This window comes from Ambystoma mexicanum, chromosome 10 (assembly GCF_040938575.1).
Source record: "Ambystoma mexicanum isolate Mex_15411 chromosome 10, UKY_AmexF1_1, whole genome shotgun sequence".
Lineage (NCBI taxonomy): Eukaryota > Metazoa > Chordata > Amphibia > Caudata > Ambystomatidae > Ambystoma > Ambystoma mexicanum.
Genome location: NC_090932.1, coordinates 328,517,218 through 328,544,449, shown reverse-complemented (window position 1 = coordinate 328,544,449; position 27,232 = coordinate 328,517,218). Strand labels below are relative to the sequence as shown.

Below are 27,232 nucleotides of genomic sequence, written 5' to 3'. Positions count from 1 at the left end.
AAGGGAACATCGAGGGCCTTACCATTGACCCAGCTTGTTACCTGCTGCTGGTATCAACATCTCCAGGGGATTAGTATGACCACAGAAGAGTTTCTTTTTGATTTTCTGCAAATTTCAGTGTAAGACCATAGGGCAAGTTAAAAAGTAATTTACAAATGCGATCTCTTAACCAATGTTTCCTTGCATTCTGGCAGTAACACTTCTTGTAAATTCTGACACAAGTCTGTTGTCTGTTTTTGATATTAATTTATTTATTGGTCACTTGTTAGGCGCTTGTACAATTAGCAAACTGTTTCAAAACGCCCACAGGGCAACAGGGTGGGGACAGGGGAAGGTAGATGGTGATTTGCAACAAGGATAAATCATTGAATTAATAGTACAAACAAATCATGAGAATAAAAGGGAGGGGAGACAAACCTACTATGCCTTTTGAGTGTTCAGAAAGTACAAGTGAAGAGGGGAGGGGGGTAAGTGATAGCTGCTGTGGTGCTCATGGAGATGTGCTCGGGGTGAAGTGCTAAGAAGGGAAACTGTAAGTGCAACCTCCCTTGGGGAGGGTGAGCCTAAGCAAGTGCAGTAAATAGACAGCGGCTGGGATGTGAGATGTGGGGGGTCAGGCCCCTGAGGATACATAAGGTCCCTGCACATGAGTCACGCTACTGTATGATTAGCAGGGAAGAAAGGAGGAGAAGGAAGAGGTAAAGAGAAAGGTCTTGAGGCTTTTTCAGAATTTAAGGAGGTTCTTCTCAAGACATAGAGGGGGAGGGGAGTTATTCCACAGAAGGGAGCATGCCGAGGGAAGGGTTCGACCACCAGCTCTCTGTTTAGTATACCGCTTCACACGCAGGGAGTTGGTGCCAAAGGAACGCAGGAGTCTAGAAGTAGTATTTGGTCAGGAAGCATTGATGATAGACTGGTCCCTGGCCCCAGATAGACTTGTGGATGATACAGAGGGATTTGATTGTAATCAGTGCTGAGACCGGGGGCCAGTGAAGGCTTTGTAGGGCAGGAGAGATGCAGTCCCTGGACTTGAGGCCAAGGATAAGTGTTGCTGCCCTATTCTGGGTTAGCTGCAGGGGTCGGAGGGTGGACAAAGGAAGATTAAGGAGGAGCTGTTGGAATAGTCTAGCTTGGAGAGAACCAGAGCACAGGTAACATTGAGTCTCTGGGGGAAGGTGAGGACGGGTAGAGTTCCTTTGAGAAGGAAGAGCTGAAAGTGGGACTTCTTGACTATGTCCTGAATATGAGGGATGAATGAAAGGGAGAAGTCAAAAGATGACTCAGAGATTCCTGGCTTCAGAGGAGGAGCCAGGGGGAGAGCCCATGGAGGAAGGCCAGAGTGAAGGGAAGAAGTAAGGTGCAGGGGACCCAATAGGGACAATCTCTGTTTTGCTGGCATTGAGGCAGAGCTCATTAGCAGTGCCCCAGGCCTGGATGGCAGAGAGGCAGTCGGGGATGAAGGAAGGTGCAAGGGCGTCAGTAGGTAGCACTGGACGTTGTGGACAAGGAGGCAATGAGGCGTGCCGGCAGTAAAAGGTATATGGTAAAGAGCCAGGGTGAAAGAATGGAGCCCTGGGGGATGCCACAGGTAGAGGAGGAAGTAGGGAAGGAGAAAGGACCCAGAACGGTTTGGAGGAACGGTCAGTTAGGAAGGAGGTAAGCCAATCCAGTGCCCGCTCCAAGATACCCAGGATATCATGGAGCCTTTTTATGAGGATGGAATGGTTCACTGTGTCAAATGCAGAAGAGAGATCAAGGACGATGAGGACAGCAGGGGAGTTGGAATCAAGGGATGTGAGCAGTTCTTCACGGGTGTTCAGAAGAGCAGTTTCTGTGCCTCTGGATGTTTGGAATCCAGACTAGTGGTTGTGTAGGCCGTGAACAAGTCTGGTATGAGAGATGAGTTGGGGTAGGGCCAATTTCCTGAGCACTTTCCCTAGGAAGGGGATGATGTAAATGGGGCGGTAGTTGACTAGGCAGGAAGAGTCTGCAGACTTTTTAAGGAGGGGGCGCACAGGGTAGTGCTTGAGGGAGGATGGAAAAGAACCAGTAGCAAAGCACTGGTTGTGGAGATCAGCAAGAGCAGGGTGAGAGAGGAGCAATTGTCCTTGGTGGTTCTGGAAGAGCATGGGGCAACCTGTTTGGACGAGGCCTTCATGGAGTTGACCACACTTGTGACTTCTTCAGGGGAGACACTAGCAAAGGAGGAAGGAGGAAAGTGAGTGGTAGGCAGGGGCAGAGGGGGGAGGGTTGGGTTGTAAGAGTGCGTGGCAAGGCTGTTCAGTATGCCCTGAGTTTTGGAAATGAAGTGAGAGGTGAGTGCATTGCAAAGGGCCTGGCAAGGAGTAGGGGCATGAGATACTGCGGATGGGTTGGCAAGTTCTCTGCAGATTTTGAAGAGTTCAGCCGTGTTGTTGGATGCATTGGACACTCTTGCCTGAATGTGGGATCTTCCGTTCAGCAGCCCTGCACTTCGTTTTTGGTCTGCAAGTTTGGAGTCATACCAGGTGTTACGCTTGGAGGCAGGTTTCAGGCAGATCCTCATGACTGGGTCAAGGATGTCAAGGGTTTTGGTACTGGACAGATATCAGTGATAGAATCTGTGTTGGGTAGGCAAGGGGAAATGAAGTTGGAAGAGAAGGCTGCAGCTGACACTTGTTTCATCAGACGGATGTTCGTGAACAAGGTTGGCAGAACTTTATGAGGAGTTGTCACAGGGCCATAGGGACAGAGGTGAGAGATGAGGATAGAGTGGTCAGACCAGGAGAGAGGGTTGGCCAGGGGATAGAGAGAGAGAGGTTGGAAAGGATGATGGCGTCTATCGTGTGTCCAGCAGAATGGGTAGGGCCAGGGGGAAGAATGGAGAGGGATAGGGAGGAGCAGAGCTCAGTGAAGAGGGTGGTTGCTGTGCAAGGGGAGTCTAGGTGGATTTTGAAGTCACCTACTATTAACTGCATCCTCTTGGTTTACTGCCTCTTGAAAATTGAAGTGGCAAGCTGTTAAGACAGAGACTCTGGACAATCTACCATGTTGGGGTTGCAGATATTAAAAATATGTTTGATTCAAAATGGCAATATTGCACTTGACACACGTTGCCTCAACAAATCAAAGGCATTGGTTTCATCTTTAAAGTGTTTGGGAAACAACAGCAGTGTTACACAAGGAGCAATCCTTACTTCATGGACACAACTCATACAAGTCTCCCGAACATTCGTACAATTTTATTTATTTATTGAGCATTTGTATGGCATCTATACAGCAAAAAGTGTTTCCAGGCGCCACAGGACAAAAGAAAGAGGGGGTAGGGCTTGTGACATTTAGATTGTGCAAGTGCAGTAACAAGAAGTGCAGGGGGAGGGGCAGACAGGGGGCAGGGATGGGATAGGGAAAAGAGGAAGAAGTGCAGGTGGAGGGGGAGCCCAGGATGGCAAGTGCCATGGGAACATGGGTAGGTGTCAACTTGTGAGAGGATGGGTTGAACCAGACTCAGTAAGCTAGTCAGGGAAGGGTGCCCAAGGGCAAGTGCTGGTAGTGGTGCAGGGGAAGACCTGTTGAAGGAGGGCGGGCCTGGCTGCAGTCAGACTTGTAACGGACACATGCAATCAGTCACAGTAGCAGGTGGAGATTAGCAAGGGAGGGGGAGAGGAAAGGAGGAGGAGAAAAGGAAGACCTTGAGTAGCTTCCAGAACTTAAGGTGATCCGGCTCAAGTCGAAGAGGAGCAGGGAGACCGTTCCAGAGGGGAGGCTCCTGCCAAAGAAAGAGATCTACCCCCACTCTCTGCTTGGGGAAACATTTGATCTGCAGGGAGTTGGAGCTAGAGGACCAAAGGACTCTAGCCCATAGGTATTTAGGGAGAGAATGTTGGATGTAGCGAGGTCTCATGCCAACAAAAGATTTGTGGATGATGCAGAGGGTCTTGAATCTGTTCCTTGCAACCTATAGGAGCCAGTGGAGAGCTTTTAGGGCTGGAGGGATGCAGTCCCTGGGCTTGAGGCCAAGGATAGGTCCGGCAGTCCTATTCTGCATTAGTTGAAGAGGGTGGAGAGAGGAAAGAGGCAGAATAAGGAAGAGGCTGTTGCAGTAATCCAGCATGGAGAGAACCAGAGCTATGGAGACATTAAGTTTCTCGGGGAAGGTGAGGAAAGGGAGAATGCCTCTGAGGAGGTGTAGCTGAAAGTAGGCCTTTTTGGAAAGGTCTGCGATATAGTGAGAGAAGGAGAGAGAGGAGTCAAAGATGACACCCAAGTTTTTTGCCTCACACAAGGGTGAGGAGAGGGGGCCCAAGGAGGGTGGCCAGAGAGTGGGAGGGAAGGATGGTGCAAGAGTCCCAATGAGAAGGCTCTCATTGGTTTTAAATTGGCTAATGTGTCAAAGGAAGATTTGCAAACCTGGGGAAAATATGAAGTTTTCAAACTTCTTAAATTACAAGCGTGCAAGAAGACTACCTTCTATTCCAATGACTTATGCTTTATCACTGAATTAAGAGATTTTTGCTCCGTATGATCCTTCATGGCTTCAGATTACAAATCTTTCCCTTGGTTCAGTGAGGTTTGTCCAGAGCATTAAAGTTAGACCGTGTAATCCTGTTTAAGACCTGGACTCTTCATCTCTGCTGTATGTTAGAAAAAAGCTTTCTGGCCTCCATCAGTCTAGCCTCTGCCATATTTCAAGCAACTAGACAGCTAGTCTGCAGGTTCTGCCATGTGCTGATGTGGGTAAAGACTGTCTTCTTTTGCTGATGGGTCTCAAAGTGGCTTTTGACAAGATCGATCATGGAGTGCTCATCAATATCCTCTTTTATCAGATGGACGTAAAAGGTCAGGTTCTCGACGATCTCACCAACCAATCACTTTTCACCCTATGCTTTATGGGGTACCCCAGGGATCAATCATATTACCCACATTGTTTAACCCCTTAGGATATACATAAATTGTACACACACCCTATATAAGTGGTCTTGTTGTGCCGATTAGGTGTTGTGAAAAACCAGAGGGTGTTTCACTGCCTAAATGCAGGGGATCCCTTACTCTGGTGGCCAGGGCACAGCCATCGACTTTGGATCCAGACCCTTGGGGTGGACAAGTACGGGAGGATCACCTGGGTGCGTGGTCCTGAGGGAGTGGTGGAGGAACGCCTGATGGCGAGATATGGTATCCCCCCTTTCCAAAGACCCCTGTCCCATCCTATTTTATATATTCCAAATTCCCAGACTACACCCTTTCCTACACAAACACTGAGCCGAGGAAGAGGAGGTCTGAGGCTAAAAGGAGTACTACCCATACAATTCATTGGACATGTCCCGCTAATTAGATCAGGCAGGGTCAGGCACGTGATCTTAATTACATACACCTGGTACCTATTAGCACTCTCCACATGTTTAAAAGGTGGAACACAGACACACTCTGAGAAAGGTGATGCACAAGAAGAAGCAGTTCTTCCAGGGCAACAGTGAACCAGGAGGAGCAGAGCGACAGGCTGAGGGACGGAACCAAGCCTTGGACACCCAGCAAGAGATCGTTACCTCTGAAGGGCCATGAAAGTTGCGCAACGAAGCCCAGCTAGAGAGAACAGACACAACTCTTTTGTGTTTAGAGGATACCAGCCACCGTCCCGGGTGAACAGCAGAGTTGGGGAGGTGCAACGGCAGTTGTGGTATCAGCTTTGACTTCAGGATAAAAGCTGCGAAAGACAAAAATGAATAAATACAGCCAGTGAGTTGATGAAAGCAATGAAAGTCTGATCTATGTTAAATGAAAATTGACTGCAACAGTATGCGACAAATGAAGGTTGCACATGTGCCGATAAGACGCGAGAGAAAGCAAAGCATTGCAAAGAACTGTAAATTAAAGATACAAAGTAACATAGTGGTCTGGCTAAAGCAAATTGCCCAATCGAAAATCTCTGTGAAATGTCTGATGCTGTACAAGCGTTGGGAAGAGAAAGAAACTGAGATACAAGATTTGAACCGTTGTTAGGTTTGATCTGGCAGAGGGAAACCTGGATGTGAGAACTATCTTTGAACTGTTAGGTTTGATCCCGGCACAGGGAACCTTAGATGTGAGAGCTGTCTTTGAACTGTTAGGTTTAATCCCGACAGAGAAACCTGGATGTGAGAGATATCTTTGAACTTTGAAATAAGTACTGTGCTTGAAACTACATTTACCAAGAGGCTTTGGTGTAGGAGAGAAAATGTGACATTTGAGGAAAGATGGTTGAAGTGGTCATGCCGAGGTAAGGGCAAAAGCTTCACAATTTCAAAAGGCTTTGACAGCAGAAGCAAAGTGAAAGGAGACTTGAGCCTGATGGAGGGGAGGCTATGAAGGTGTGATTGAAGCTTGGGGAAGGGAACCCCCACAAATTGTGATTGAAAGGTTTGAGCCCGGCGGAGGAAAACCTGTACTGATTTTTGGTAACCCGAAGGAAACAAACATTTGTTGAACTGTATTATAAGAGTTTTCATGGAAGGCCAAGTGAGCCCTGGTCCACGAAACAAACGGCATCCTTGTGTCCAAAACCAGAGTGTGTCGCAAGGTTCAAGTGTTCCACCTTACCCCATGCTTCAAATCGTGGGAAAGGGAGTTTACCCAGCCATACTGACATTTTCTTTGAACACTGATTTATATATTTATATATATATCCTTTTTGGGAGGGCATATAGTCCCCTGCCCGTCACTCTGTAAGTCCTGGGGACTACCAAACCAAACTTATTTTTTTTCGTTTGGTGCTCTCTGCTTGCTCTCGAAGGGCCGGCTGATGGGGCCACTGGGTCCGAGTATTCAAATAACACCCCTTTGTATCTTCTGGAGTCATCAAGTAGCAATATCCATCATCTCAAGGGATGCTTCCACAGGTGCAGCGGGTGGAGTTCCACACAAGGAACTCAAATGCTATAATATTGAGAGGTCTGGCACTTCATGCTTCTGTTAACTTTTTGGGAGAGGAAGTCATACATTTCCAAGCTTAACAACGTCAAAGCTCTTCCAGGGTTTTTGAAGGCGAAATACTTTTGGAAATATGTGACAAACACGACAAACAAATAGAGGTCAACTATTAGTGAAAAAAGACAAAAACACTTCTGAAAAAATAGAATTTGGATATGTAAAATGCACAATCTGATAGCGGGGAGTTTGGAGGAATTTCAGGAACATAAAAATATCATCATATTGTTTAAGAATACTTTTGCAGTTTTAGAACTAGTATTCACATTCGGAATACTGTGCAACTGTAATAGTCTGTCACTTCCGGGTTCCTATTATTTGCAGGTGTTACTTTTTCTGGGCATCAACCCTTTCAGAACAACTTAACTGAAGAATTATCACTGGAAGGAATTACTGGAAGAAAACTGACAGTAAGATCAGTGTGGGGTCTGGAACAGCTTGATGGAGCAAGCGGAACACTGTGGAGATGTGGGAGTCTTGGTGGAGCGAGTGGACAAGGATTCAGCAGCATATATAATGTAGTGTAGCAAAAAGGTGAATGGCAGAAAGACGATTTGTCAGATATTTGTCGCCATCTAGACGAAGGACAGTTGTGAAGCAAGGTCTGTGAAGATAGTACTTCATTTATATTTGGTGTGGTCTTTTGGCAGGAGTTAGCGGTTGGCAGTCCCGGGTCTGCGCTTGTTCCCACCTACACATGATGATCGATGCACATGTACAGAAAGCCTTCTGGCCTTTGGCCTCGGTGGCTGTTGCAACAGTGGCTGGATATGCCATGATCATGGTTAATGGTGTGCACCAACTGGAACTACTGATTCCAGGATGGTAAGAATCGACATTTTGCTGGCCCCTCCCCACCCAATGCGAGTAGGGTGTCATGCATCACACACATGGCAACCTGAAGGCATGGCATCACTCCACTCTCCTTGAGAGAAAAAAGAGGAAGCAAATCTGAGTTAAAAAGGAAACTTCTCAACAACGTTGATTCCAATAACCGCTGGTTATCATACCTCAGTGTTTATGAATGTTGCAGCTTATTGTAGTTGGAATGTGCACAAATGGTGTGCTGGGCTCCTTCCGGAAGATGCCTCTATCCACACAAGGCCATCTTTTTTGCAGGTATTTTGCTTTCTACAGTGGTATTGTTGGTTTCTTTAGGCTAAAGGTGCCTGGACAGATATGACCTGGGGTGTTTCTGCAGCATTAACCCGTAAAAGCACAGCATTGAAGGTCACTGTAGCTCTACGTCACGGTCTGGGTGTAATAAAAGTGGTGTGATAATAAGGGCGTGTGCAAAATTCACAAGACATGTTCAGTTTAGTGTTCCAAACCAATGGACAATCATTTTGGATCAAGGAGGTACGGTACTGCTCCAGAGTGAAAAACTGAGGAACAGAAAATATGTAAAAAGTGGAAAAAACAGGAAACAATATCCGCTCTTAACTTGTGTGATGAATCTGATGATGTCATCACTTCTTTCCCAGGGAAGGCTTCACCCCATGGGGCCAGGGGACGGCAGCCGCTACCTGATCCTAATACCTGACCCTGGGAGTGGATATATGAGGGAGGACCACATGGGAGAGGCGACACTCAGGGGAATAGCATGACATCATTGGAAGAGGTCACATACCCCCATTCCCTTTTAGGGATGTTCCCTCCATTCCTCATGCCCTGATGGCATATTGTAACACTTCCCCTCAACCCCAGGCCAAACCTACTTGAAGTATTCCCCAACATCACACAAGGAACAGTATGCCAACAACTGGGATAAGAAAGAGGCAGAGAGCAGTAATGATTACTCCCAATGGGGTCCAACATCAGCTTCCTCAACATCATACAAGGAACAACATGACAATAAAGGAGACGAGAAAGAGGCACAGAGGAATGAAGATGTCTAGGACTGGTAAACTAACACAGTGGTCTAGACTCTGGAAGCTCTCCAATCATGCCGGGAAGTTTAAGTCTGGTACAGCTGACTGACGCGAGAGAGAGAGTTGCAGATGCTGCGTTGTACCGTGCGCTGTGTTGACACAGGCCGGAACGTGGAGGGAAATCACACCGTGGGAAGCAGTGTGAAAGTGAACGCAGACAAAGAAGAGGTAAACCGGAGTGCAGGAAGCCCACCGCCTGAGACTGCAAGGCAGCGGGAACCGCGCACGATAAAGACGGACACAGTGAAGGCACAGCGGCTAATGGGACGCATGTCCAGCCAGAAGATTGAGAAAAACTGAAGCGGAGAGACGCAGGGGACACTTAAAGTACCCAGTAAGCCCGGGGAAGACGGATGGGTTACTGTGTTGTTTAAAAGTGTTTGCTGTTCTGTAAAGGTAACACAAGAGATGTAAAGTGAATCCCGTGAAGAGGTTAATAGATGTGTGAACTATACCACGAATGGGTCGCTGAACTCATATCTAAAAGTGGAAAACAAACTAAATGCTAATGGTCTGGGAAAAGAGACAGAGACCCAATATATGAAAGAAGAAGCTAATATAGAAACAACCTGTGTTAAACAAGGGCTAATAAGCCAGCATTGCACAAACATAATTTTGCGGATAAAGATGAAGCTAACTGCTTGCAAGTCCTGGCAGGGGAGTATACCAGGCAAAACCAAGTGTGTGGAAGAAAGTGAAAGAGATTGTATCCAAGACCAAGCAGGAGAGTATACCAGGCAAAGTAAAGTGTGTGTGAAAAAAGAATCTCAAGGAAGATCCAGGACCTTCAGATTGTCAATATTTGTAAACGTAGAAAAGAGCCTGAAAGGGGGCTATACCAGGTGATCTGCGAGTCTGTGATCAGCACCCAAATTATAATAAAGTGAAAAGAGAATCCCAAGGAAGTCATATGTCCTTAGGATTTTGAACTTTCTTGAATGTGAAGAGAAACCTGGGGAAGGGAGCCATTTCCCTGGTAACTGTGAACACACCAAGAGAAGAACATTTTCTTCCTGGGGTAGGTTATTCTTTACTTGAACTTTTGGTTTTGGTAAAAGGGATATGGGGAAGGGAGCCATTCCGTGGAGCCATGACCATTGTCCACTTGGACATTTTCGGTTGGATTTATCCCTTTGTGTGCGATTCAAACATTTGTGCACTTTGAGAATCAAAGACAATATCCTTTGCACCTTAGAGTTAGTTTTGAAGTGTGAGGGTTAGAATAAGGATTTCGGACACAGGACATATATTTGCTTTGGATATCTTGACAAAAGACTGTCCCATTAGTTTTGGTTAAGGTAGGGAAACACATCTTGGATTAGGAATAGCTAGGCATTGTCCAACCTCTTTTACATTAAATAAAAGTTTATGACTACAGACCTAAGCGCTCTGTGTCTGTTTCTCATTCCTGACTCCTCATACTCGGTTGGGGTTCATAAGTCTAGTGCAAGTTGCCTTTTTGGAGGGGACACACATTTCTCGGCAGCAAAGATGCTATGGGCCAAAAAATGGAAAACTGTTTGAGGAACTGAACATTTTTCTAGTTTGACAGCCAGTTTATGTTGTTGCATAATCGCTATACTATGTCAAGCATATCTGTCATGATCAGCCTTTTTTGAAAACCTATCGGGAAGGTCTAGAGTACTTTGTTGATCAACCTTTGAAATGATGTAGGGGGGCATAACATAGCCAGAAAGGTATATCGGTCTACTCTAAGTGAACAAACTGAGACGGGAATGCAGTCGTCCATTCATTCCAATGTGTCATTTTCAATAGAGCATATACCACTCACAAGTCTAGTTTTATGCATGGTGGAACATTTGAGCTTTCAAGCAGGAACAGAATCCAAGATAAAGAAGATCGTGTTTTTAGAGTGGTGGTGTGGACTTTCTGAAATCTATCTAGTGGGTGAAGCAGTCTGATGAAGCCACCATTTTCTGACAAACCTTCCATGTATTTCTTGAGAGTATCTTTTAATAGGTGGATGTTGCCAGGAGGAATCAATGAAATAGGACAGTCGTATGGTCTTACCACGGGTAACTAAAGCTTCTTGGCCTTAAAAACATGGTATTTGCTTCTTCATTTGTAGGGTCCGACAGAATGCCTACTGTTCAGCATGGTGATCTACTAGGCATTAGTTTTGGAAGAAAGAGGTGCTAATTTCAGAGTGAGTGCAGCCCAAGCAATCAGCAGATCGTGTTTCTGCAGCAACAGAATGCTGCGAGTCAAATTAAAGGGGATATTCAACAACATTAAATTGTAGGTCCTTGGGATGTTGACAACAAGTCGTCTGAAATAATAACATTTGCTTGCTTGATCATTCCAGATATCAACAGAGTGGTATGCACTGTATATATGAACTCAGTAGTCACTTTCTCTTTGATATGAATACGATTTTCTTCGAAGAAGGTACAATCAATGTTAGCCCCAAGAGACCTGAAATACATAAGAGCTCCCAGACGTGATGTGACTGCGATTCAGAGGAACCAGAAAGCACGAGACTCAAAGTGGGTAACAGGATTGAACGAAATTCCCAGTCTTGATACAGTAGTGACGTACATGCTCTTTCTGACATCTATTCTTCTCAGATTCTGTTATGGGAGACTGTATAATGCTACCCAACTGCAGGGGTTGCATTGGAAATTCACAGGCCAATTCAGAGCAAAGGGGCACATAGAAACACAGACCTGCAAGACCACTCCCGTTCTCTCCCTTTTTAGTTGCGGCATTCATGTAGGCACTGAAATGCTTATACTAAGAGACCTGTCATTTCAGAGAAGATGCCGAGTAGCACGTCATCGCCCAGTTCATCTTTCATCCCATAGGCCTTTGCAAAAAGGGCTTCCCAGAGCAGCCTCAATCCAATTAGATTCAGGGGTAAGATGCATGACATTCGAAATGTATCTCGCTATGTCTCAAAACTCCTGCCAGAGTTCAAATATGTCATATTCAGTGGTATGACGAGTGGCACTCTCCTGAAAGGTGAGCTGCAGTCCTTTTATTAGGTCTGCAAAAGTCCTGGTTGGAATCTGGTAGGTGCCAATGCTGGTACCAATTCTGGAGCGGTCCATGATACAGGATCCCCTATCATCTTCCATTAAATGTAGGCAATCTTGACTGGGTCCGATGAGAAATAGAAACTAAATCTACCAGTAGATAATGAAAATGCAACTCTTCTGCAGGTCTCCATCAAACTTGTCAGGTTCGACAGTGGAACCATCAAAGCATGCCTCCTGTGTCATGACTGTGCTGCACTGCTTGGAACTAAATAAAGAGGGCATCACTGGACATCTCAAGTGCATATAGCTTGCCTTGCATGGCTAGCTAAGCCTGGGGTACCTCTGAGGGGTTCATATTCACTTTGATGCATTATAATGGAGCCATCTGTTGCTGGTACGATGCCCTAGGTGAGAGAATTCATTTTAAAGAAAGACAAGTAGAGCAAGGGAGCAACAAGGTTGAATTCTGAACATGGACCTCCAGTGCAATGGCACCAGTAGGAATCGTTGAATGAAACTGACGAAAAGATCATCCGGGAACCTGGGGCAGCTTGGTGGAGCAGGCCAAGCAGTTTGGAGACTCGGGTAACTTGGTTGAGCAGATGGAGCAGGCGTGGAGTCAATAGACGTATTGAAGCGCAACTGGAAAAGACAAAAGTACACGGCAGAAGAATCTGTCTGAACTTCTTGGCCATCACTAGGAAGCAGAGTTTTGAAGGAAGGGTCATGAACATAGTGCTCTTATATATTTGAGTTTCTGGAAGGTGTGAGGGATCAGAGGTCCAGTGGTTGTGCATTTTCCCCTCAGAAATGTGCAGACAAGACATTCCTGACATCTTCATCAAAGGTCGTAGCCCAGTGCAGTGGCACATTTAAGGCAAAGGGCCCCGTGGGCAGCACCTGACTCAGGGCCCTAGGTGGGTGGGTCAAGGAGGTGGAACTTAGGATGGGCGTAGTTAATTGTGGTCACAAATGCACAATGGCGAACGTTAGGGACAAAAGCTATGTTTTATAAAGTTGTCTTTATTACAGTTACCTTTGTCTAGGGGTCTGATTAACTGGAAACACCTGGCCCTCCTCAGCAGGCTTTGCTATCAATGCTAATATTGGAGGATCAAGCCTGAAACTAATTTTGGAAATGAACATGTTTGAAGGCTAAGGGTGAAAGGGAATTACAGCTTATGAAGACCACACAATTTCCTAGAAAAATTGCTCTAAGAAAACGAGTTGGATCCAATGTTTGTAATTACAACTGTGGAAATGTTTCACAAAAGTATATCACCTTGTCGAAATATGCCTTTAATATGTACACATGTCTCAGTACAATAAATTCAGTATTGTGCAAAAAAGAAGAACAGTTCCTTTTTAGACATTCTTGTGCAATAAGTGAAGTAAAAACATAATTGCCAGCCAAGCTTCATAAAATAATGCAATGAGAAGATGTCAATAATAAAGTGTCCATTCATATATTGCACACCACAACATGCTCTTGGTTTACACAGGAAAACCTGGCATCAAGGATGGGGAAAACAAACGTGGAACCACATTCTTTTGCTTGACCTGTTTCTATAATGTATATATATTGTCAGGTGAATTTATTATTTGATTTGTGCACTTATCAAGGCATCACTAGACAATTATTTACCCTTTTGATCACCAAGCCTTAAAAATCCTGATATGAAGTATACCTGGGAAGATATGTGGTCAAGTTCTTACATCTCCACCTGGAACAGAATCCTGGTTTTGCTACTTAAATAAAGTGTTTAATCATGGGTATATCATCCAATCTCATTGTGCCTGATCTACCAACATTGGAAGTCCATAAAAGCACTTCAGTTTTCAACTTTTGTTATGCACTCTCACAAGTCACTAAATTCGACTTAATGATAATTTTTGGTTATGTAAATAGTGCTTCACCAAGCCACTTTACATACAACATATTCAAATACAATAATCACACAACTAAAGTTGGCACTGATTTATCGACCTTGGAAGGATGATAGGCCGAGTTGGCCTTGCCAATATTAGAATCTTCGACCTCCAGATATCTCACACACACACACGCACCCTCCCCCCACAGAAACAAGTGCTCAACCCACTGAGCTACCTTGATATAAAATAATATACTGTCCATTCATATAGCACACAACATAAACTTCGCTTGGCATATACGTGAAAACCTTGATTCAGGATGAGCAAAATAAACATCTCACATTCTTTTTGCTTGACCCATTTCCATAATGTACATACATTGGGAGCCCATAAAAGCAATTCAGTTTGCAACGTTTCTGATTGGCCCCACCAGGTGCCACCCCATTATCCTAAACTATGATCATTATGTGTGTGTGCTAATACTTCATGCCTCCCCTGCATAAGTCAGTGCCCCACTTTGGGACACCCCAGCCAAAAGAGCCTGGACAGCCACTGCAAAGCACACTTTAAGCATTTGTGCAGCACATTTTTTTTGGGGGGACCAAACTGGGAGGAAAGTCTACTGTCAAGACTGGCAACAAGTGGTCTGTGGACCAAGTGAAGCGACACTTCTGTTTTTGCCCCTCGATGTGCCTCAATGATCCTAATAGTCGCCACTCTTTTACCATTCTATCACCGCCTGTGGCCTGATGCTGTGGGTTTTAAGTAAATGATGTAGCGCCATGCAGCGCCAACTTGTTACTATTCTCCCCCAATCAAGCTGTTTTGTTAACGGATTGCGTTTGAAACCCTGAAGAACAGTTTCAAAACAGCTAGAAAGTTTCCCAACACAAAAGCAATAGCCCCACTGCAAAATGTGTTAAGATTATCTATCCCTGTACAGGTATGTGTCACAGGCGGGATCCGAACACGGCCCACGGGCCTCCCATGACCTGATGAATGCACTTAACCACTAAACCAACGCAGTTCTTTTAACACAGTGAATGCTACGGCTGAATGTGTCCCTTGTCTACCTTCCTCACTCACATTTATTTTATGGGAATGGAGGCCACTGGCTGGAGTCACAGCAGAAAGGGCCTTTTGGCCTGTGTCTCAGAGAGAGACTGGGAAGGAAAGGGGCGGGGCAGGGCACAGGGACCGGCTCGCCGTTTGTCCGCCTGGCGACTGTTAAATCCACCACTGGCCCAGTGGTCGAAGTGTACAAAAAACAGTGGAACGATGTTCCTCGCCACACCCCCTTTTATGCCCCGCCCCTTGTATGCTCCATTCAATCCCCATACAGCGATTCCCACCCCACCCTCAATTCAAACACTTACCTATGTCCTTTCAGTCCATCCCTCCACCCCAAAAAGCTGATTTACAAAAGTTCTCGCAAAACTAAAGAAAACGCAGTGAAAGAATACACATTTTAATGATCACCATTAGTGTGTCATTGCCCCCTCAGCATGCAGCTTTATGCAGCCTCCCTTTCCCTTCACCCAACATTCACACCTCTTAAGGGGCATGTACATGACAATAGTCACTGATAGGCCCGCCCCTCCCATTACCTGCAAACACCTCTGTACCTAAACAAGCCCCTTGTGCCTACACTTAGCCAGCACTTGTGTAATAGCACAATGTCGTTTACTGTTATTCTCTTTTTTGCTGTTGTTTAAAGTGACCTTTCCTCCGTCCTGGAGCGGTACTCAAGGTCACATAAAGTAAGGGAACTATGACCGATTTCCCCCGAGCACTAAGGGAACGTCCTACCCTTTAGTTCCCTCCCACTTTGACCTCTGCTGTCGCCATCTGGATATTCTGTGATGGTGGTGTGCACCTGCTGGACTCATGATTGCCAAAAGTGTGGGTAACAAGGGAGCTATGCAATCGACGCACATGATTGGCCTAAAACCATGACTTGCCAGGCATCGAAGATGATCACTTTGGGTGGATTTCAAGGACCGAATGTGGGGAGGGATTTTCTCTACATTGTAAAGCCTCCCAGTTTCATGAGTCCTGGCGTGGCTGTGTAGGTCTGGAACTGTCTCTCGGTTCCACTGTAAAATCTTAGCATTATTTTGTACTTCGTAAGGTCTCCATTTCTTTGGTATTCACCTTTCGTTTTACATGCCATCTATGTCTCCTGCTATTATTCTAATCGATTTTCATGTATTTATTTGTCTGTGGTTGCTTAGTTTTGGAGTCAGCCATTTGCTTTTTTGTTGTTATCTCTTGCTCATGCTTACATTGTACAGGCAGAAGATGCACAGTCCTCTTTAGCGCTTCAGTGCGTGGCTTGCGCCATATATGCTTTGTTGATAAGGTTGTATATGAATTGTTCGAATAACAATTGTTCGGATAACAATTGACCTTCTGCACAATTGAGCGAATTTAAACGGTCAATTAGGATATATATGCGGGGGAAACCCCCCGCACCACTGACCCAATCCAAACCCCACCCCACCCCAACCCCCCTCCCAATCCCCTTATATTATTATTACACCAACCCAACCCATAATATATATTAAAATGACCATACGGTCAATTGTGCAGAAGGTCAATTAGGACCCCTATTATTCGAACAATTGTGTCATTCAAACAATTGTAAACGAACAATTCGGGTAATACTGTTGATAAGAATAATACAATGAAATATGACAGCACTTCTTGCTGTCAGCCCTTGAATTCAAGCATGCCAGGCTTGTATTGTAGACTCTCTGAACTGTAGATGCCAGATCACCAAAAGCAAAACATGCAATCCTGAAGCCGGCGACTCAGTGGTAGAAGTGTACCAAAAAAAGTAGTGGAACTGTAGTCTCGGCAGGGGAGGGGGTAGGCGGAAGCATAGTGCAACATGTGACGAGGTGTTGCAGCCGGGGATTGCAATAGTCCGAGTGACTACTAATTAAGGCTCCTATTACAACTTTGCACTTGCAAAGGGGTACATCCTCTATACAGAATGGTGTACATGGTTATAAAAAGTAGAGGAATGGTAAACTGAGAAGTAGTGGAACAACGCTCCCGACCGTTCCCGCTCACTTCGATCACCGCAGCGACTTGGTTTAGTGTGAAGATCACTTTAACCTTGTAGTTTTGATTTCATTTCAGAAACTTCAAAACATGTCCATGCTGGAGGGGCCAATTGTGACACCCGGAACCCCTTGTCAGTTGCATGACCTTCACATCTTGCATGCAACTCATGTGACAGCGCTACTTCTCCTTCAGTCTCTGGGTGAAGTTATCAGGGTTTGCAATCCCACGCCATTTACTGGAGCAAGGAGGCACTGCCCAAAGCGATAGCCTTGATAGCTGAGCGGAAGGCTCCAGAGCCAACATCATTCAGGGCTTATGGCATGTCTGCGCTACCCGGGAAGTTAATGGACCAGAGGATCCTGCTCTATGGAAAGTTAATCATAAAACAGAGATGATGTTGGTTGCTGGGCCCTCTTAAATGTAACAACTGTTCCATCGATTTATCAACTTCCTTAATCTCCTGGGGCCCATAAATCCTTCAATCATATTAGCGTGGGCACAATTAAGATAAGAGTCCCTATTTAATGGTGCCCGTTTGTTTTTCCCATCCTTCTCCCTTCATTGCGTGACATGCACACGGCAGGTTGTACATTCAAGTTATATTTCCGTTCGCTATCTGGCCAACCACTGATCGAGTACACATTTCTTCGTATATTAAGATTTTATTAAATATTTCAATTACCGTAAAATTCCTTTTTCTGTTTTCTTTTTTGACATATTACTAGTTTGGTACCTTGATTTTATGTAAACTATTGTATTTTTATGTATAAGTAAGCATACATTGGTATATGTAACACTTAAGGTTTGAATTAACCATATGCAAAAACATTTTTACAAAAAAGATGTAATGCTACTGCTCTTAATGTGCCTTAACCGTGGGCCCTAATTTGCAGTGAATGGGGCTTGTTGGATCAGATTACAGACATGACATTTCTAAATGCTGGGGGAAGATCTTGAGGATGTGGACAAGGGAATCCGGGCTCTTTTTGATTACCAATTAGATGTGTGGATATTGGGGATAATGCATTACAACAGATTCCCATTATTTATTAAATGCACCGGAGTGAAATTATTCAACAAACTGGTGTTGAAAAACGTTTGATAGTGTTGATTCTAAAATGACTGATAAGTGAAATGCAGGTAGCCCAATTATTATTTCTGCCTGTGGATTATTCAGTTTGTTGGGTGTGCATAAGCACGCCTCTTGTTGTTATTCTGTGTGTGTGTGTGAGAAGGTGTCTCTGGTTGAGGGTGCCCACCCTGTGAAACAGATGTGCGCGCATGGCAGGTGCCCAGGACATCTGCATCGGTAACCTACCCCTTCGAAGGTGATCTCGGCTGTTAGATGACTAGAGCGAAGCAAATGGTCCTATTCTTTGTTGAGGGCAAATCATGAAACTGAAGCAAATCGAAATGCTTGTGAAATGCCGTGCTGCAAATCAGGGAAAGGGTTTCTAAAACATTGGCAACCACTTCTTTTTGCACGAATCACTTGGCTTTTCTTAAATAGAATGCTTTTTGTAATCAGTAGTTTCGGTTGTTTGCATGAAATCCTTTGCTCGTGTCACAAATTAGTTGTCTGTTTCATTTAACAATAGATATGTTTTTAGGAACGTATCATTAGATGCCGCAAATTGATGCACATTTGTCATGAATCGATTCAGATACATATCTGCTCCCCCAGCCAGAAACTTACATGCACTATGAGAAAGCGCGATCATCAAGTTAACTCGTGATGTAAATGGCAGATATGTCCAGCTGAGAAATCTTCGTGGTAGACCATGACAGGTGAGGGGATCCATCCCAGCCATTCGTTAGTGCTCACCTCCACACCATTTCTCATCACCTCTGCTTCATTAGTTTCTCAATTATTTGGAACTCTGGAACAAAGAGTGAACATGTTTTCAATCCATTTGTATTCACAGAGACCTTTTTGTTTACAGCTATTTTTAACTTTGGCACTAGCTAACTCCTTTGGGGAAATTTCTATCTCTAGCCGTCAGAAGGACCAGCCTAACATTGCAATGATTCTCCCCAAGAGCCCAAGTCATATTGGTTTATAAAAGACTCCCCTGGCATGTGACTGACTCTTTCCCTGCCCAAATACCCTCAGGATTTCGTCATTGGTGTGATTACTGCTCGGGCAATCCCAGGACCACCAGCAGAATGCAGTAGCTTTCGTGTCAGGTTTGTGTTATGTTGCTGTGGTAGTCACAGCAACTCCCTGGCGACTTGCGTACATTGCTGCAATGGTATGCAATGATTACGTGGAATCACAAAATAACGAATCCAATTACAACAAATCCAAAATAACGAATTCCAAAATAATGGATTTGGGATAAACTAAAAGTGGGGTTGGCAGTGGGAATAGTGGTTTTGGGGTTGGGGAAAAGTATTAGGAACAAAAGAAAGGGGTGGGGGTTGGAAGGGACACCCCCCAAAAACAGCAAAAAAGGAATTCATTATTTTGGAATAAGTTATTTTGGTATTAGTTGTAATTGGATTAGGTATTTTGTGGTTCCACATAATCCCATGTACCCCATTGCAATCTGATTGATTCACTTGGTGAGCAAGACACGATTTATGTGAAGAGCTCTGTATATTCACTTTAACAGCATTTCTTTCATTTTAATTTTAGGTTGGATACCTGGGGATGACGGGGTACTTAAAGGAGTCTGACAGACAATACGTACATGCCAACATTAGCCAGTCGGGAGAACCTACTCCAGTCCTGGGTTTAACTTTGCATTCTGGGACTTGTAGTCCAGGGTCTATTTGTATTTTGTTTGATTTATAGATTGCTTTGACAAAGCAAAGCACATCATATTATGACAGTACACCTTTAATGAAGCTGACAAAAGAAAATTAAAGGTCAGAGTTAAGAAAGTTTTCCAGATGACAGTGAAAAATATAGATAGTGAGGAGAATCTAATATCAAGAGGGAGCAAGTTTCAGTGCTTTGGGGAAAAGAGTGAAAAAGAGCAGGAGAGATTTAGGGACAGATAGATGGAACTATGATTCAGAATGTATAGAGCGAGGATGAACATAGAATGAGAGGATAGAGGAGAGATAGGGAGGGGCCAGACCGTAAGTACATTGACAAGCAATGAAGATACAATGAAATAGTAAACAATGTTCAAAGCGTAGCCGGGAAAGAGAGTGTAAAGATGTAGAAATGGGTGTGAGGGTGTGAGATAAGACAGAGGGTGTGAATGGTCGACTTGAAGAGAACTTTACGAAAGGGAAGAGTCAAAAATAACACCTAAGTAACGTGCTGTAGTAGAAAGGGGTAGAGAGGCTGGGGGAAATGGGATAGAAGGGGAGGAACAGAAGTAGATGGAAAAAATAGGATTTCTTTATAATAGGAGCAGCAGAATATAAATTAAAACCAGGACTGGATTAGTATCTCTGACATGCAATGGATAAAGTTGAAATGTATGATAATATCCTCCTACAGAGTGCTCAATACCTATTCTGGCCCTTTGTAAGGCGTTTGCATCCTTTCACATGCGCAATATCTGTCAACCAGAAATGAGAAATGTTAACAGGTAGCAATTAGTGCCCCAAGCATTGATGGCAGCACTTAAGGCACTTCTCTATTGAAAAGTAAAACTGCAATCATGTATGTAACTTATGTGTTCCTCCTGCTCTGGTTCTACCCCATTTAAAGGACCTGCTTGTGCTTTGCTTACATTATGGGCAGTTTCAACCTGTTTTATGTTCATATGGGCGGATACCAGCCTACAAAGGTGCAGCCAGTATGGACATGTTTTCTTACAGCATGGCATTTTTACTGGCACCATGGGGAAAGACAAAATGATGAATGTCCGTGCATGAGGATACTACCCACACGGGTGTACCTATAATGCCTAAAATCATTGCACCATAGATGACTGCCAGGCTGATGGAATGATTGTGCAATGGTTATTTTGTTACAAAAATCCAGCAATGGTTTGTCATTCTTAGGATTTTTCTCACAAGGTCAGTCATCTATTATCACTCAAAGGGAAAGTCTACCTGCAGAAGGGGACAATTAGGCAGTGGTGACCAGTCAATTTTAGTAATTGGATGGGTTGTAACCATGTCCCATACATGTGTGCAAGCAACCAAGTGTAGCGGCAGAGCCACAACCAACCAACATGGGTGCAGGGGGTCTCCAGAAAAATCTTTTAAAATAATGGGTGAAAATGATACATTTCCAACTCACTTTCTTCAGAACAATGGGCAAAAAGTCACACAGTTTGCAATCCGTTGTGAAGGATAACACAAAACTGGGTAAAAGGCCACACAATTTGCAATTGGTAGTCTTAGATAACATATGGAAAAACTAAAAAGATGCCAGCCACCCACAGGTTACAGGAGCACTTTCCAACACGTTTTCAGGATTCCTTTGCCCCCAAAATAATTAAGCATTTTGCCAGTGTAAACAACATTGACATGCTGGCTGTTTGCAAACTTGCCCATGATGGCTACACCCATGTGGGGCGTTATCCTCATGCAAGGACATTCATCATTTTGTCTTTGCCCATGGTGCCAGTAAAAATGCCATGCAACTGTAAGAAAACATGTCCATACTGGCTGCACCTCTGTAGGCTGGAACCCCCTCTTGCCCCCATAAGAACACAAAACAGGCTGAATCTGTGCATAATTTAAGCAAATAATACCATTGTACAAAAACATGCACATACTGGTTGCACAATGTAGAACAGTAGCCCCAAGTAAGAGCACTCGTGTTGAATTTGCTTGTAAAAGCAGTAAAAATGCAATATCGCTGTAAGAATGGATGCCCATACTGGCTGCCCCAATGTAGGTATCACAATACTGCAGTGAAGCGTGCTCTGACCTGATCTCCTGAAGAGTAAGATCAATGTTTATGCAGTCAGTCCAAAAGCCACCCAAACTCCTAAATAGTTACAGGGTTCTGTGTGGCCACTGGGATGAAGGAAAGGGAAATCCTCTGGGGAATAAACCTCTTAGCAGATGCAGATAGTTGACTGGCGTCCTGCCTGGAGGTGAAGGAAATAAGTCAGCAGCCAGGATCGAAGATGTACGGCTACCACGGTTTTTAGCAGCAGAAAGTAAAAGAAAAAGGGAGGTGAGAGAGGCTGGAACCAGGAAGGAGGCGAGCATGAAGGCAGAACAAGAATAAAGGGAGCGTCTGTGCTTACAGAAAGAAACGATGCAACGTCCTTACCGTGAAACCAGCTTATATCTTGTTCCCGGCGCTGTTCTGTATGCAGCGCTGACAGGATACATAACACCACCTTGGAAACAACTAGAGCGTGGAAAGGTAGGCAAAAGCACAGACAAGTGTGGCTGCCTTCTTAGGTATGAAAAAGGTGAACTGGGTGCCTCTTTTTCAAGTGGTGACAAAAAGACCATGAGTTAACTTGTTTCCTGACAGTAGTTCTGTACTCCTACATACAGCAGTCATCATGTAGGTTTTGCATATAGGGCCAATAAAAATGCTATGCCTCTATCAGGAAACATACCATGCTGATTATGCCAGTGTAGGCCAGTATCCTCATGTACGACTATTCATCATATTGGCTTTGTACATATTGACATTAAAATGCCATAATCCTGTAACAAAATATGTACATACTGGCTTCAGCAATTTAGGTAATTATCCTTGTGTTACACCATGGTGGCTTTGCCCATAATGAGAATAACAATGCCATGCGACAGTAAGAAAACATATCCAAACTGTCTTCACCAATGTACAGATCCCACACGATATTGCTGCATAGTATGTAATATTTTGCGGCACAAAAAGTAACATTTTGCGGAACACTGTTGCACTTTTTGCAGCATTATTGCAGTGTTTTTTTAATAGAAAAAGTAGTAATTTTTCAATGTTCCTATGTCAGCAAATATGAACGTTCACATTGTGGGTGACTGTACATTGAAACAAGTGTGTTTCAAATTAAAATAGAATACGTTTTGAAACTTTTACAAAGCATGTGATAAAGACAGAGCTTGAAGTGCTATACAAACGCCAAATTAGAAAACTAATTACAGTGATTAGAGGCTGAGGAAATATACATGATGTGCCCTACATGATGCAGAATCTGGAAGGACCAACAATACATGATCTGGGGTGTGGGAAGCACTCAATATAGAGACAGGGAAGGTGCGGGGGGTGGGGGGCATCACTGTCCGGGAGATATGGGAGTAAAGAATACAGGGCCAGCAGTTGGGGTGCACAAAACAGAGTCTGGAAGGGTGGGTGCCTCAATACAGTGTCTGAGGGGGATGCAGTGCAGGTCGTGGGGTGGTTGGTTGTGTACGTAATACAGGACTAACGGGTTTGGGGCTGCAACACATGGCTAGGGGGTGACCAGAACAATTTCTAGGGTGGCGGGAGACACAGTACAAGGCTTGAGGGGGGCAGGCCCACAATGCAAGGCCTGTGGGTCGAAATGCTGGGCCTGAAAGGGTAGGGTCGCAGTGCAGGGTCTAGGGATACACAATGCAAGGCCAGGTAGGGTGGGGGCCACAGTACCAGTGCCTGGGCATCGGAGGCTGTGATGCAGGGCCTGGTGAGTGATGGGGCTGCAAAGCAGGGCCTGGGAGTGGTGGGGTAGCAATGCAGGGTGTGGCAAATGAAATACAGGGCCCTGGATGCGTGGGGTATAATAATAGTTGGCCAGCGGGTGTGGATGCCAGAAAACAGGGCCCAGCGGTGGAGGTTGAGCACAGGGCTGTCTGGAGTGGTGGCACACAATACATGGCCTTGACAGACACACACGGGGTGCAGAGGCGTAGCCAGGAATGTCTAACAGGTGGGGCCTGAAGAGAATGTAGTTGGGCCCACTGCAGTGCCATTACCTTCTGTAAATGCCAACACGGCGCTGCTGAGTGAGCATGTGCAGAGTTTGGGTAGGCCTTGCACGCGAGGGTGGGAGAGTGCAAGTGATTGTGGTTGCCTGTGGGAGAGTGCGTTAGTATGTGAGGTGCATGCCATGAAAGATGGTGAGAGACAATTGTCATGGGCTGTAAGAAAATAGCTAGCCGGTAGGATCAGTGGGAAAACTGAGCAACTGAAAGGGATTTACATTTTTTTATTTATTTGGATTTGTAAAGCACACTAGCAGCTCAAGGGCATCAAGGCGCTGTTGCATGAAGTTTCTTAGTTACAGGAAGGTTACTTAGCTGGAATCAGGAAGGTACAATGTCAAGGCGGATTGACGAAGCAAGAGCATGTACAATGGTTGGCGGAAAGAGGCACATCATGGGGCAGCTGAGAGAGGGGTTGGGGTTTGCAAAAGGGAGTGATGGCGTAATAGAAGGCACATGGAGTTTGAGAGGAAAGGCCACTACACGTGTGGGTGTAAACAAGCCTAGAAAATGCTTGGGCCTGGGTTCTGGTCCTGCTCTTGGCAGCAGCAGGTCCCTTCCTGTAAGGGCAGCAGACAGCCAGAGTAGGTATCAGCCATGAGATCAAAGGGTCGGGAGGAGAGAGGGGGCAAAGTATGTGCACAGTGAATGGGCACTTTGTGTATGTTTATTGGGGGCTCCAGGCTCACTGCATCAACACGAACACGCGGACAGTCAGGAAAGGAGGTAAAGAGAGGGGGTTTTAATTCTTTAACCTTTTTCGTTCGCAGGCTTTAAAGTGCATTTTGCATCGATGGCGGCATACAGATAATGTTTCAGTTTTAAAGCAAATCACATAATCACTCTAAGCTGGAGGGTCTGAATGTAGGTCACCTGCCCCACGCAAGAACACTCATCATGTTGGCCGTGACTAATGTGTTTTAGTATAAAACTTTACACATAAAATTAAGTACAACACATATATATTAATAATGAATTAAAAAATACAAGCGAGATAAAAATAAATAAAAATAGAGATGAGCACATACATACATATACCTAAGCATCACATCCCTATTACACCTCCTTACGGGGCGCACAAGTATTGCATATCTTAAGGAAAGAAATTATCAGGCTCCTCGTTCTAACTGACAACTAAAATCTGTTTCATTGTTGTCCTCAAACCTTCATCCTAAATATCTTCCTTCTGGAGCCCTTCGCTCATCCGCTTCCAACTCCCTCAGGGTCAGTCGCTTCTCCAAGCAACGAGTTGGTGGTAGATCTCTTTCTTCGGCTGGGGCCTCCCTCTGGAACAGCCTCCCTGCCTCCCTTAAACTTGAGGAGAACCACCTACGGTTCTGGAAGCACCTCAAGACCTTCTTCTTTCTCTCCTCCTCTCCCCTGCTGAATTCCTGGCTGAACTGTACTGGTTACCTGGCCACCCTCTGATCTCGGGCCCAGCTCCCCTCTGCGTCAGTTACACACCTGCACTGCCTCCCTGGCAACCCCCCGCACTTGGGGACTGTTTTCTGTATCCCTATAGCCCCCCACCAGCATTTGACACCTGATATCTGCACTTACCCTTGCACTTGCCATCAGCTGGCCCTACTTCTCATATTGTTATTTATTCTTTTTCCCATGTAGTGCACTGTCCTCAACCCCCTCCCACTATGCAACTTTCCTCTTCCCCTTCCCCTGCACTTGCCCAATTTGAATGACCCTTGGCCTAGTATGATCGTTGTCTGTCTTCCCTCTGTTCCCCCTCCCATGCCGTGTCGCGCCTTGAAACACTTGTATATAGGCGCGTTATAAATGCCATATCATATCATGTCATCTTCACATTAACCAATTAATTAATAAATCAATTAATTTCCCTCTTCTAGCCATGTCCTATACAAAGCCAACTGGAGGGATTTGCTAGAGGTATTGCGGCAGCGCCTCCAAAACAAATTAGACTTTATTGTGTCAGCCCTATGGACAAATTCAGATATAAGAAAGGGGGACAAATTTAAAGTACGGCTGCGACAATTCTCACGGACATTCCAGGCTAATGCCGAGGGGAAGACAGCGGGAGTATTATTAGAGACACGTGCTCTCTACAGATTGCAGAAGTGCAGATTAACCAGGAGTGGAGATATTTGTACAAAGGCAGTGGGGACAATAAAAGGTTACGATGGTTACGGTTTACGCTCCAAATAATGGTCAGGATGGGTTCCTGCGGGAGGTGATTACTAAACTTGAAGGCTTTGCAGTGGGGGAGGTGGTTTTGACCGGTGATGTTAATTTGACGTGGTACTCGACTGCAGATGGTAGCCCAGGAATGTGGCAGGGGGCTACGGGCCCATCTCACTCTCTCAAGGAGGCCTTTGATAATTTGACTTTGCAGGACTGCTGGAGGGCTCTGAAGGGGAGCAAGAAGGGGTCTTTGTGTTTTTTGCATGTCCACCAATCCTTGTGTAGGATATATTATGTATGGGTCCCCGCTGGGATGATGGGGGAGGTGGGGGAAATGACGGTGGGGGCGATTGCATTGTCGGATCATGCTCCACTTATGATAACGGTCAAGGAGTATAGGGAACAGAGTAGGTTGTGTGGTGGACGTTTCCGGGGGAACTCCTGAATGATGAGATAATCCCAGGGACCATAGGTGATAAGATAGATGAGAGTTTTTCCCACAATGACACCCCAGACGTCATGAAGGAGGGGCTTTGGGAGTCTTTCAAGGCTATAATGCGAGGGGAACTGATAGCTCTTAAAACCCAAAGGGAAAAGCAATGGAGGCAGTTAGAGGAGGAACTGGAATCCCACGTGCAGGAGGTTATTGGTGCTATTGCGGAAAAACAGACCAGGGCATTACAAAATACACTGAAACATGTACGGGGCCAATTAGAGCTGCTACATACCCTTAGGGCTGAATGGGCATTGCTGAGGGCTAAACAAGGGTTTTATTTGAGCACCAATATAGTGGATAGACTACTGGCGAGACAGTTGAGTGCGGTTACAGCGGCCCAGACCATCATAAAGATAATAGAACCAGGAGGGGGCTGGAAACAGAGTCAAAGAAATTGCAGGGGCATTTGCCAAATTTTAGGAATATCTATATACTTCAGGGAATCCAACACAGGGGGCGGCGGATGTGTATGATGAATCAGTATCAGTGCCGAAGGTCACACCAATCGAAAAGGAAGTATTGAAGGGGGATATTGGTGAGGAAGAGGTGAGGGCGGTAATTAAATCATTGTCTATAAATAAGGCCCCGGGGCCTGATGGCTACCCAACATCTTTTTATAAGCGGTATAGTGGGAAACTGATACAAAGATTTACAAAACTTTTTAATGCAATGGCAGCTGAGGGAAGAGTGACATAGTCCATGGAAGAAGATAAGGTAGTGGTGTTTAAGAAGCCGGACAAGGATGGAAAGCAAAGCAGGTCATATAGACCTATCGCTCTAATGAACCTCAATGCTAAGATCTGTATGGGAGTGCTAGCGGCCAGACTATCTCTTTTGCTTCCTATGCTTATCAACCCAGACCATTCGGGATTCATTAGAGGACGACAAATGTGTGATAATATAAGAAGGATTGTACATCTAGTTGCGAA

General features: G+C 45.0%; 1 long non-coding RNA gene across 1 annotated transcript; it reads right to left on the bottom strand.

Annotated features, from left to right (window-relative positions):
- Window positions 1-265: 265 nt before the first annotated feature.
- LOC138491412 (uncharacterized) lies at window positions 266-22,054 on the bottom strand. Its single transcript, XR_011276002.1, has 3 exons — window positions 22,008-22,054; window positions 18,510-18,693; window positions 266-5,680 (listed from the first exon to the last, which is right to left on the bottom strand). It is a non-coding gene; the product is annotated as an uncharacterized lncRNA (long non-coding RNA).
- Between the last annotated feature and the right edge of the window lie 5,178 nt (window positions 22,055-27,232).